General features: G+C 39.7%; 2 protein-coding genes across 6 annotated transcripts in view; one reads left to right on the plus strand and one right to left on the minus strand.

The window, feature by feature from the left end:
* LOC106873475 (prestin) overlaps positions 1-12227 on the minus strand; it is a 210304-nt gene that overhangs the window by 61790 nt on the left and 136287 nt on the right. The window contains exon 1 of one of the 4 annotated variants that reach the window (XM_014920860.3): positions 7778-8071. The exons of 2 other annotated variants lie outside the window; for them this stretch is intronic. The gene's annotated coding sequence lies outside the window, so the exon portion shown is untranslated. Of the gene's footprint in view, positions 1-709; positions 844-7777; positions 8072-12227 lie in introns of those variants that run through there. One more of the 4 variants, XM_014920861.3, reaches the window with a different exon arrangement.
* Positions 575-12227, plus strand: part of LOC149135434 (uncharacterized) — a 51538-nt gene continuing 39885 nt past the window's right edge. Inside the window, exon 1 of one of the 2 annotated variants that reach the window (XR_016241853.1) lies at positions 575-688. The gene's annotated coding sequence lies outside the window, so the exon portion shown is untranslated. The remainder of the gene's footprint in view (positions 689-12227) is intronic. The other variant, XM_089352001.1, reaches the window with a different exon arrangement.

A 12227-nucleotide genomic window follows, 5' to 3' on the forward strand; every position in this document is an offset into this window, starting at 1 on the left:
GTGGAATTCCGTAAAAAAAGGGGGGGGGGTTCAGATTACATATACTCCATCTGGACCCACGAATGTATAAAAATCAGACCAGTTATTTTCAATTTGGAAAACATTTCGGAACTTAAAATTCTGTAACACCTACAGTATAATAGTGTACGCACGTGTGCGTGTGTCTGTGTGTACAAGCGCACGCGGATTGGCATTCTTAACGAATAGAGTCGGAAATTAACTAGTAAATCAAAAACCGCAATTTCTTCGGATATGTATGTCTTAAGCATCATAGATTACGAATCTGGAAACAAATTAATTTTTAAATGAAGTGTATGTATGTGGGTAGGGGCTACCCCATCCTTCGCTTCTTTAATGTAATTCTTTTTTTTATAGATTTACATTAGGCGTATATTTGAAGATTCATACTCTGGTGTTTAAAGCATAAATCTGAAAACAATTTTGAAGAGTGAGTGAAAATTGAAAAATTAAGGAAAAGCAGAGATAAAATCATCTACGTTGATTAAGATAGACACATAAATTACGGTTTTTCGCACGCTCGAATCAATAGGAATACTCTGTGTGTGTGTGTGTGTGTGTGTGAGCGCGCATCGTGAGAGAAAGCGAAGGACAGAGAGGTAAAAGCGGAGGAAAGTTACAGTTTAGAACAGCGACAAGCAAAACTGCGGCCCGCAGGATTTTCTGAGTGGTAAGTCTAACGAAAATTTACCTTGAAATTTTTTAGTAGTGCGGCTCACCTGATGATGAACCTAGTCGCACGCGATTGTTCACGCTTGGCTTATAACGAAGTTGAAAATGTTTCACCAACACAATGTCAAATCCGTTAAATACTGACAGTGAAGGACTCCAGATACATCCAGTCACACGCACAACACAAACACAGATACACACACACACCAGTTAGTTAGCACTACAGAAGCTAACTCTGTATACCTCGTTATACCGTGTCGACGGTTCCATACTGGAAAATTCATTGTATCCCAAGATTAATCGTCGTAAACAAATAAAATACTTAATTTTACGGTAATCCTTCGGTATTGGTACACGACATCATTCACCCGCATAACCTTTGCTGATGACATAAAGAGGCTAGTCGGTAAAATTGGGGAATGACGTTGTCTTTTCATATTGACACTCTGTAGACCAATACCGAAAGACTGCCAATTTTTGTGAATCAAAATAACTTTTTCTCCCTCCATTTTCTCCTTAGTATATCTAGTAATTTTATTGATAGTAGCCGATGCCAGTGCAGCCTGACTGGCTCTCGTGCTGGTGGCACGCAATAAGCACCATTCATGCGTGGATCGTTGCCAGTGCTGCCTGACTGGCTCCCTGTGCCGGTGATATGTAAAAAGCACCATCCGAATGTGGTCGATGCCAGTGCCCCCCCCACCCCGCCCCGACTGCCTGCTGTGCCGGTAGCACGTAAAAAGCACCATCCGAACATGGCTGATGCCAATGCTGTCTGACTGGCTCTCCTGCCGGTGGCATGTAAAAAGCACCCACTACACTCTCGGTGTGGTTGGCGTTAAAAAAATCGGCATCCAGCTGTAGAAACATTGCCAGATCAGATTGGAGCCTGGTGTGGCCTCCCGGCTTGCCAGTCCCCAGTCAAACCGTCCAACCCATGCCAGCATGGAAAATGGACATTAAACGATGATGATGATTGGGTGTGTGATGGTTATTAAGAAGCTTGCTTCACAACTACATGGTTTTGAATTCAATCCTATGACATGTTGGGTCAAGAGTTTTCAGCCATAGCCCTGAGTTGACCAAATTCTTTGTGAGCGAATATCGTAGATGGAGCCTGTGATATATATATATATATATATATATATATATATATATATAGCCATCTAAGAAGTCAATGGAGTGGGTGTTTTTTGTTGGCACTCCGTCGCTTACGACGTCGAGGGTTCCAGTTGATCCGATCAACGGAACAGCCTGCTCGTGAAATTAACGTGCAAGTGGCTGAGCACTCCACAGACACGTGTACCTTTAATGTAGTTCTCGGGGATATTCAGCGTGACACAGAGTGTGACAAGGCTGACCCTTTGAATTACAGGCACAACAGAAACAGGAAGTAAGAGTGAGAGAAATTTGTGGTGAAAGAGTACAGCAGGGTTCGCCACCATCCCTTGCCGGAGCCTCGTGGAGCTTTAGGTGTTTTCGCTCAATAAACACTCACAACGCCCGGTCTGGGAATTGAAACCGCGATCCTATGACCGCGAGTCCAGTGCCCTAACTACTGGGCCATTGCGCCTCCACAAACTTCTTTCCACACAATCATGATATATACATGTTTCTTCTCTCCTTCATCCACGAAAGTGCTATAACAGGGTACAGCTGAACAATTAGATAATTTATTTATTATCTTTTGCTTGTATCATTGGACTACAGCCATACTGGGGTGCCATCCTGAATGGCTTAGTTCAGTGGTTCCCTAACTTTTTCGGAATGCTACCCCCTTGACACCTAGGCCACATTCCTAGTGCCCCCACCTCCAACTATCCATCACAAACATAGACCTCTTTCTGAAGCAAATTCAAAGCAACTGTATATCACAAATAAACTTAACCTAACGAATCCATTATTTTGTTGTTTTTACATGAATCACTACCCCCATTATCACCCCATTTTTCTTCAATGCCACCTGGGAACTTTCCACTGCCCCAGGTAGGCAATACCACCCACTTTAGGAACCACTGGCTTAGTTGAACAAATCAATGCCAGTACTTATTTCTTTACAAGCCTAGTACTTATTCTATCCATCCCTTTTTGCTGAACCATTAAGTTACAGGAACATAAACAAACCAACACCACTCGTCAAGTTGTGATTAGGACAAATACAAGCACACACATGCAATGGGTTTCCACACAGTTTCTGTCAAATTTGCTCACAAGGCATTTGTTAGCCCTGGGCTATAATAGAAGGTACTTGTTCAAGGTGCCATGCACTGAAACTCCAAGACAGGTTTAACATCAATTCCTCAAAAATCAAAGCCGTGCATTTAAAACTTGAACAAAAATATACTTGTCACAACAAGAATATACCTGTCACAACAAGAATATACCTGTAAAACATGAAGGAGGATCTGTGATGATCTGGGTGGGAGGGGTAGATATCTTGGAAATCCAATAGCCCAATGTTATCGCTTCATGGCAGAATTAATAGTCAAGACTATTTAAGCATTTTATCTGAACAAATTCATCCTATGGTTGCAGAACTGTTTCCAGAGGGAAATGCAATCTTTCAGGATGATAATGCACCAATTCACACAGCTAAAGTTGTTACTGAATGGTATGAGGAACATTCTAGTGAAATTGAACATCTTATCTGGATTCCACAGTCCCCAGATCTCAATATTATTGAACATTTATGATGCATTATAGAAAAGCAAGTAAGGAGTCGATGTCCTCCACTATCATCACTACAAGAACTGGAGACTGTTTTAGCTGAAGAATGGACAAAATTTCCTTTGGAAACAATTCAAACTTTGTACGAGTTCATACCTCATAGAATTCAAGCTGTAATTTCTGCCAAAGGTGGTCCTACCCCATATTAAAATAAATGTCTGAAATTTTAAGGTGTTTCCATTATTTTGTCCAACCCCTGTATATATATATACATACACACACATACATAGTTGAGAAGCTTCTTAACCACACCACCATGCCTGATAAAGCATTTTCTCCTTCCTTCTCCACATCATAAATCCTAAAAGAGCTGCCCTTCCTAAATCCATTGAATCCAGCTACAAAACCCATGACAGTAATTTATTCTGCCATCCCTAGTTACTGTCATCATTATATCTCATATAATTCACTAAGTCCCTTTCAGATTCTTCTTCCTATTTCATATTGCTTCTGCAAAGCATGATCAGAACTTATTTTTATTGAGCCATAATGCCAGAGCATTGCTTCTTTACTGCATTATAGCTAAAACAAAATGTGAGCACTTTGTTCAAATCTACAAGCAGTATCTAGTCAATAACATCATGCAGAAGTCTGAGCGTTGGTTTTTCTTCGCTTATGTTCTTACAGAGTCCTTCCTCCCTTTCATCACCATCATTCAATGTCCGTTTACCATGTTTGCATGGGTTGGGTGGTTTGACAGGAGCTGGCTAGGCAGAAGACTGCACCAGGCTTCACTGTCCATTTTGATATGGTTTTTATGTCTGGATGCCCTTTCTTATACCAACCACCTTACAGAATCGGCTTAGTGCCTTATACATGGCACGTGGAAAATAGAGGGCTGCCACTGGGTGCTGCTTTCATTGTACTAACATCAGTGTATTGTTGTTTTAGTGCAGCCACAAAGGTCTTCAGGACAAGGAGCTATCTTAAGGACGTTGTACCAAGGAAGGAGTCTTTGTGTCAGGTGTTGAGAAGCTACTTTGGATTCTCGAGGCTAAAATATGATACAGGGACAGAATCAGGTGTTATGACATAGAGGAAGTAAATGGGAACCCCAGCAGAAAAAATGAGATGAGGTGTCAGAGTAAAAGAAGGTCGAAAAGAAAGTAGGGACAGAGACAGACTCGATGATAGCTGGGTGTGTAGATTTGTGATCATGACATACCTACTGCCCGCATTGACTTTGTTTCCTCATAACGTTCAGAAAACATGTTATTTTACAAAGAAATTGCCTGCAAATACACATCAGATGGTGCAGATTACGATTATATCGTAATTTAATATGAACAATTTTTTTCCGTGGGTGGGAGAGAAGTTTTGGAAAATTCCCTCGAGTCGGCATTGTTTCTTTATAACTTTCAGAAAAATGGGTATTTTCTAATGAAATTTTCTACAAATTCCTTTCAGAATGTTTCGACTACGATTATGTCGGAATTTAATAAGAAGACAAAAATTGGCGAGCACGCACACATACATACTGACACACATCACAATTTCCTTCGAATTTCAAGTTTCGTTTTGTAAATATACAAGAGCGTGTCACTATGTTTGTGTACTTGCCCACCGATTTTTTCTTTTCTTTTCTTTTTACATATAATATCCTGATATAATCGTAATCAACACATTCAGAAAGGCATTCGTAGAAAATTTGAAAACATATTCAATTTCCTGAAAGTTGAGGAAACAAAGCCGAATCTTGTAAATTTTCCGAAACTACTCTCCTCACCTCCGGGGAAAAAAAAATTCACACCAAATTCCGATATAAATTGAATATACACGATCTAAAGCGCATTTGTAGAAAATTTCATTTAAAAAAATCCATTTTCTGAAAGTTATGAGGAAACTAAATCGAAGTAGAGAGCACAATTGTGTAGGTATGCCGCGATCACAATAAGCGGCTTCTACTGTATGTATATAAACATGGATGAATGCATGTGTGCAAGTATGTTTATGTGAGTTCGTTTATGTCAATGTTCGTTCTACTGGCTCGTAGCCAACAACTGCAACGTGCATTCTTCGTTTACAATGTCAACACGTGAAAACATTACCTTTTAAATGGGTGATTACAACATTCGTTGGATTTCTCTCACGTGAGACATATTTCCAGCGCAAAATTTGAAAGTTTTGAATCAGATCGTCAAATACGAGTGTTTGAACATTTTACTTCCTGACCATTTAATCCTGTAATACCCGAAATGAGTTGGTGTGGTCAGCGTAACCTTTAACGACGACGGTGACGCGTAGCATGGCCGCAGTCCGTAATGTGAAACGTAACTGCGCGGATGTCAGTGTTATATGGACTATACAACCGACGCTAGAAACCGAGATATAAGATACAAGTGCTACGAGTGGGAGCGAACCCAGTACTCTGTGACTGCAAAGCAAACTTTTCATCTACCCAACCATACTTACATCCAACATACATGCGTGCGTGTGCTAGTGTGTGCATGAAGCCTCAACGTGGTTGTTCAACCTATCAGCTAGAAATAGTACCTAATTCTCCCTCAAGCTGCACTCTAGCATCTTAAAAAAAAACATGAAAGTAAAAGAGGGAACATGGAATAAAATTGTCCAAGGGGCGGAATTTTGGAATAACGGACCTTCGAAGTTCCATACCTCATGGGCAAGGAAAAAGATAGGTTATATTGCTTTCATTCTACCATTAATCCTTTATCGATATTCCGAATTCAGATAACGGAAATAAACGATCACACGAAAAGTTATTTTACATTCTCACTTTTCCACATACTGCCGTACCCTTATCGTATATCCCATGAGGTATAGGACATCGAAGGACCGATAACCAAAATTCTCCGCTGTCCGAAGTAGCACCAGTGGGACGGTTGTTACTGGAAAGCGTTTGCTCATGGGATCTTACTGATGCCTAATCAACATACGCACATTTGTGAAACATGTGTAAATTATGCATTTAAAAAATTTATTAGAAAAAAAAATTGTGTATTTTGCGTTGGTGTTGTGTATCCCCCGGGCCAGTCTGACTGAGCAGACATAATTAAAGGCGTTCGTCCCATGACAATCCCGCCTATGCATTGAAGATTGGATTTTTTTTTTAAAAGATGTTTACTGAGAGAGTTGCGAGAGATTTGGCAGCTATTTCTAACAGACTGAGCGACCACATGCAGGTTTTCATATTATTGTTTAGTCACTAACGAAGATCTACAATCAAAGGTATGCCAATCGTGACTACCACGTCGTTTGTTAAGACACGGTGTACCTTGGACAGCATTAGTCTATCTTTTCATTCGTTATTTTATTAAGACAATAAGGGGATCTGAGGGAGATTTAGCTACAGTCTCTAACAGATTGAATGCCCATGGAGAAGGACCATTCATTGTGGTTTAGCGTAGGTTAAACCTGATCGAAGACAATCCAGCCATGACCATTCTGTCTTTTGCTAACATGCAGGAAATTCAGGACCACCGTCCAACGTGAATGATAACAACAGATAGATGGGCATAGCTATAAACAGGTGCCCGCTCCGATTTGTTTCCCCATAACTTACTAAAAAATGGATAGTTGTTAGAGAAATTTTGAAGAAATATATTTTCGAGGATGTAGATCATATTGATAACAATTTAGAAAAAATGTTGAGGAATTTCAGGTCTTTCTCCTTTCACTTCCGTCCTGATTTTTTTTACCACCAATTTTCGTAACTTTTAACATTTTTCACCTACCTTTTTTTTTTTTTTTTTTTTTTCTCAGATTTATATGTTTGAAACATCAGCATAATTGTAATATCTACATCCTCGAAAATGAATTTCAGCAAAATTTCGCTTAAAAAAAAACGCATTTGAAAAGATATGAAAAAAAAAACAAAAGTCGGGATTGGGGCACTAATCTGTAGATATGCCCTTAGAAATTTATATATTGATTGTAGTATGAAAAGAAGAGAGAGAGAGATCAAATATTAAAGGACCGAGAAAGAGAGGAAATCAATAGGATGTAGCCAAGAGTAAAGAGAGAGAGAGAGAGAGAGAGAGAAAAGAGGAGGGGAGAGAGATGCAGCGATATAGTGATATAAAGAAGAGAGTAGTAGTAATAGTAGTATTCGTCGTAGCGAGAAAGAGATAGTGATATAAACAGTAGTAGTAGCAACAAGGAGGGAGACAGAGAGAGAAAGAGAGACGTAGAGATACAGAGAAGGTAGTAATAGTAGTAGTGGTAGAAAAGAGATAGAGGGATAAAGACAGAGAGAGAGAGAGAAGAGAAAGCAGTAAAAATCGGGATAGAGAGAGGATAGTAGTAATGCAGAGGAGAAGAGAGATAGAGAGAGGGAAGAATTCCTCAAAGAACGAGTAAAGAGAAACAAAGACTACAAAGAAAGGAAAGTAATCCTTACCAGCAGAAACATGGTGAAGTGCTTTGCCACAGACTCAGGCAAAGTCTCAAGTTGTCTATTTCGTTATCATCCATGTTATAATATACCAACGGTTGAACCAGACAAAGAAAGAAGCGACAGGGCTGTATCTAAACTATATATATTTATATATACGTTTATATATACGTAATTGCTGTTTATAGACAGATATCAACTAAATGTGTAGAGCAATACGTCCACATTTTCGTCTGCAACTTTCAATACTACGGCGACGCATGCCACACGTTACTCGCATGGCTTATCACGGAAATTAACGGAAACAGACGGAAATCTAACGAAAACTGCCGGAAAGAAATATGAAAAAGATAAATAATAAATACTGTGTTTTTATTTATTTATTTATTGTTCGTTTAATATTGATGAGGGTGGTGATGATGATGATGATTGATGGAGGTGGGCGTAGTGAAGAAAGAGGACGTGGAGGCTGTTGTGGTAATAGTCAGAGCGAAGGCGGAGAAGGTGTGGTGGTGGTGGTGGTGTTATGGTGGGGATAAGGAAGAAGACGGGGAATCTTGGGAAGATGGAATTGATAGCGGAGATGAAAGAGGAGAAGGATGAGGATGAATTGGTGGAAGTGAAGATGTAGGGGGGGGGGGAATTGAGGGATGATGGGGGTGGTTGAGGAGAAAAAGATGATGGGTGTGGAAACAGCGTGTTCTGGGGTGAAATTATGATGGCGGTGAGGTGAGTGACGGAATGAGGATAGATATGTGGAGAGAGGGGCAGCGATAACGGGACGAAGAGGAGATGGTGATGGTTGTGGTAGTGAAAGAAGAGAAAGAGTTGCCAAAAGTAAAGATGTTGGTGGAGCCGAGGAGTAGGGGGTTTGTCAAATAAATGGCGCGCTCCAAGGTGAAAACGTGAGGTGGATACGTAGAAGGAAGGGCATTTAGACAAAATTATTAGGGGTGGGTAAGGTTTATTTATACCTGATCAGTCTTAACCCTTCAAGGTCGGTCCCTGATCCCGCCTGTCTTTTTCTCTCACTTCCATGAAAGTGATGGAGACAGTTGTGAACGATCATTTTAACCGATCGTTTTGTATATCTCCCCCCCCCCACCTCAGTGACCGTCAATATACAGAATTATTGGTACAGCCAGATCAATGTCTGGGGACCAGACGACACTTATATGCCAAAGCAATATCGTTGCTTTTGACATCATGAAAACCTTTGAACGTGGCCGGGACGAGAATCTCATAAGATGTCGGCTTATAAGATCCGATCCATTCGTTATCCTTTCTTGGATTTGAAGTTTCACAGTTTACTTCATTACAGCAGAAGTTAATAGAGTTGTCCCGGACCAAATTGTTATTGGTGCGTAGCACTAAGCCATCTTTGGTCAAACAGACGTTACATCAGTGGTTCTGAACCGCTTTTTTAATCTATTAACTCCTTTGGTTACTATTTAAATCTGGTAGACCCCCATAACCAGTCGTTGTTTTAAAAACTAATTTTATAGATACTTCTTTCAAAATTTCTATTTTGTTATTCACTTGTCAACTTGTCTAAACTGAATTATGTACATGTTAGAGAAAGAGACTAAACTATTTCAGTAATTTTTCAGATTAACACCCGCACGATTTTCACTAGGGTGTTAGGGTCAGGGTTAGGGTTTTAGGGTTAGAGTTTAGGGTTAGGGTTTTAGGGTTAGGGTTAGGTAATCGTGCGTGTGTTAATCTGAAAAATTACCACTATTTCTTGCATTACATACATTTAAATCAAAACTTTTCATAGGCCCTTAAAATATTACTGTGGACCCCACTCTGCTTTGCTAGCGCGGATCCTCCGAAATTTCATATGGACCCCAAGGGGTCATACGGACACCGGTTGAGAATGACTGCCATATAGCATGGAGTAAATCAGTCGGCAAATTGTACGAGATCCACATATCTAGTGCACCAGATTTACTACGCTCACTTTTTATGCAATCCTACACTGTATCGTTTTGCCATCCCTTGGGTTTAATAAGGAGAGCAGGTGCGTCGGCAGTCTTGACGTTCTGAGTTCAAATGCCGCCGAGGTTAACTTTGCCATTTATTCTTTTGGGTCGATGAAATAAGTACCAGTTAAGTACTGGGGTCGATGTAATCGACTAATCATCCATTCCCACAAAATTTCAGATCTTGTGCCTATAGTGTAGAAAGAACTATCTATAATTATAATGTTTGCTTGAACTGAGAGGAAGCGATGTTGTTTCTGAGATGGTTTTATAATAGTGGGACGTTTTCCGTTTCGCTCACAGTTCTGGAAATTTTAAATTAAGTAAAAATATTCAAATTTGGTATACTGATGTAATTTTTCACGCTGAATCTGATTTTGTTATTCACTTGTTTTACAAAATTTTCAGAAAAATGTTACAGAGACTCAAAGTTTAGAAAAGATCCATAGTGCACTTTTGTGTGTACTTGTGGCTGTGTGGAAGAAGCTTGATTCCCAACTACATGGTTCTGGGTTCAGTCCCACTGCGTGGCACCTTGGGCAAGTGTCTTATACTATCGCCTCGGACCGACCAAAGCCTTGTGAGTGGATTTGGCAGGTGGAAATTGAGAGAAACCCGTCGTATATGTATATATATATATATATATATATGTGTGGATATATTTATGTGTACGTGTATCTGTGTCCCCCCACCAGCATCGCTTAACAACCGATGTTGGTATGTTTACGTCCTCGCAACAGAATAAGGCCTGGGGTCGATTTCTTCGACTAAAATTTAAAAAAACCTGTAAGGCGATGCTCTAGCATGGCCGCAGTTATATGACTGAAACAAGTAAAAGAATATATATATATATTGGCCGTCTAAGAATCTATAAGTCATAAAAAATATGCACTCGTATATTTGTCAATGGAATGGGCATATAAATCAATGTGTATATATTATATATCTATTATGGTCGATCTTATCAATCAGTTTCGCAGTCACCATATTACATTCCATAACTGCTATCTCTGAAGAACGCAGGTTTACATAATCGGGCCGTTACCTAACATTCCATTGAACCCTGAGGGCGAAACCGTTTGGTAAGATTGGCCGTAATGGATCTAAAACAATTCGATTTTTATATATATATATATATATATATATATATATATATATATATTGTATTTTTTATCTATGTTAATGACTTATTTTTGACGACTGTGCCCAATCCTTCATCCCCAGAATATCTACCCTCTGGAACCTCCTCGTGTCTTTCCTACAGGTGTTGAGCTGTAATAGGCTAAGCGTAGCATTAACAGCATCAATATCCCAAAGATCGGAGCGCCTACAAGTATCATGGGTTCTGCCCACTTCCTCTAGTTTCAGAATATAAAACACATTCATTATTACACACACAACACACTACAACAGGAAACGAGAATGTGGATGGGGGTCCTTACGTGGTCACTCGTCAAGCTAGAAATAACATCTAAATCTCTCTCAATTACTAGTTATCGTCGTATAAAAAGTAAGATATATTGGGTAATGTACAATAGTTCTTTTTTCTTGCTTTTAACCCTCCAACGCGGAGTATAGGCCACTTATAATTGAATTCCATGTCGCATAATTTTTCGCTTCTGTACATATACTGTGCTATGAATGTCCCCCTTTCTCTAGTTACTTTTGTGTTCTTAGGCCTGCCCCTCTTTCTATATCCATCCGGGTTCCACTGCAAAGCACTTTTCGCTACATTTGGTGTGTCCTTTCTAATTGTGCTACCAATCCACTTCAACGTTTTCTTAAATATTTGCTCCCTAATCGAAACTTGATTCGTTCTTTGCCATAGCTCCATATTGCTTGTGTTCGGGCCATCTGATTTTAAGTATACTACGCAAGCACCTGTTGATGAATGATTGTATTTGCTTATTTGACTTAACTGTTGTCCGCCATGTCTCAGCCCCCTACAATAACACCGCTTTTACATTAGTGTTAAAAATTTTTATTTTGTTTTTTATTGAAATACATTAAAGCCCATTTGCTCCCCTCCCCCCCAAAAAAACAACAACAAAAAACCGACCGTATAGTTAAAATTGGAATATTTGCTGACATGATGTGAAATAACAACAACACTATTTTATACACACTTCACAGCAGAGTTGCACTACAAGTTCTATAAACAGAAACACGTTGAAAACATTCTGCAATTGAAACAAAACGACATCACTACATTTTATTACAAGGTCATTTATTATGAAACACAACTACCGCCATGGGGCGCTCCATACAAACGATCTCTGCGAGACAGCATGTCTTCAGTTGTATTCAACATGGTAAATCTGAAACAATTGACCAGGGGGTCGAACCTGACCACTGCAAGTAAATCCTGAATGTGGTTTGGCAACTTGTTAATTGACTGGAGTTTCGAAGTAATTCTCCTCCCCCCCCCCTCTCTCTCTCGATGTACATATGCATATGTGTGTGTATGTGTT

This window comes from Octopus bimaculoides, chromosome 5, assembly GCF_046866305.1.
Source record: "Octopus bimaculoides isolate indiv1 chromosome 5, ASM4686630v1, whole genome shotgun sequence".
NCBI classification, from domain to species: domain Eukaryota; kingdom Metazoa; phylum Mollusca; class Cephalopoda; order Octopoda; family Octopodidae; genus Octopus; species Octopus bimaculoides.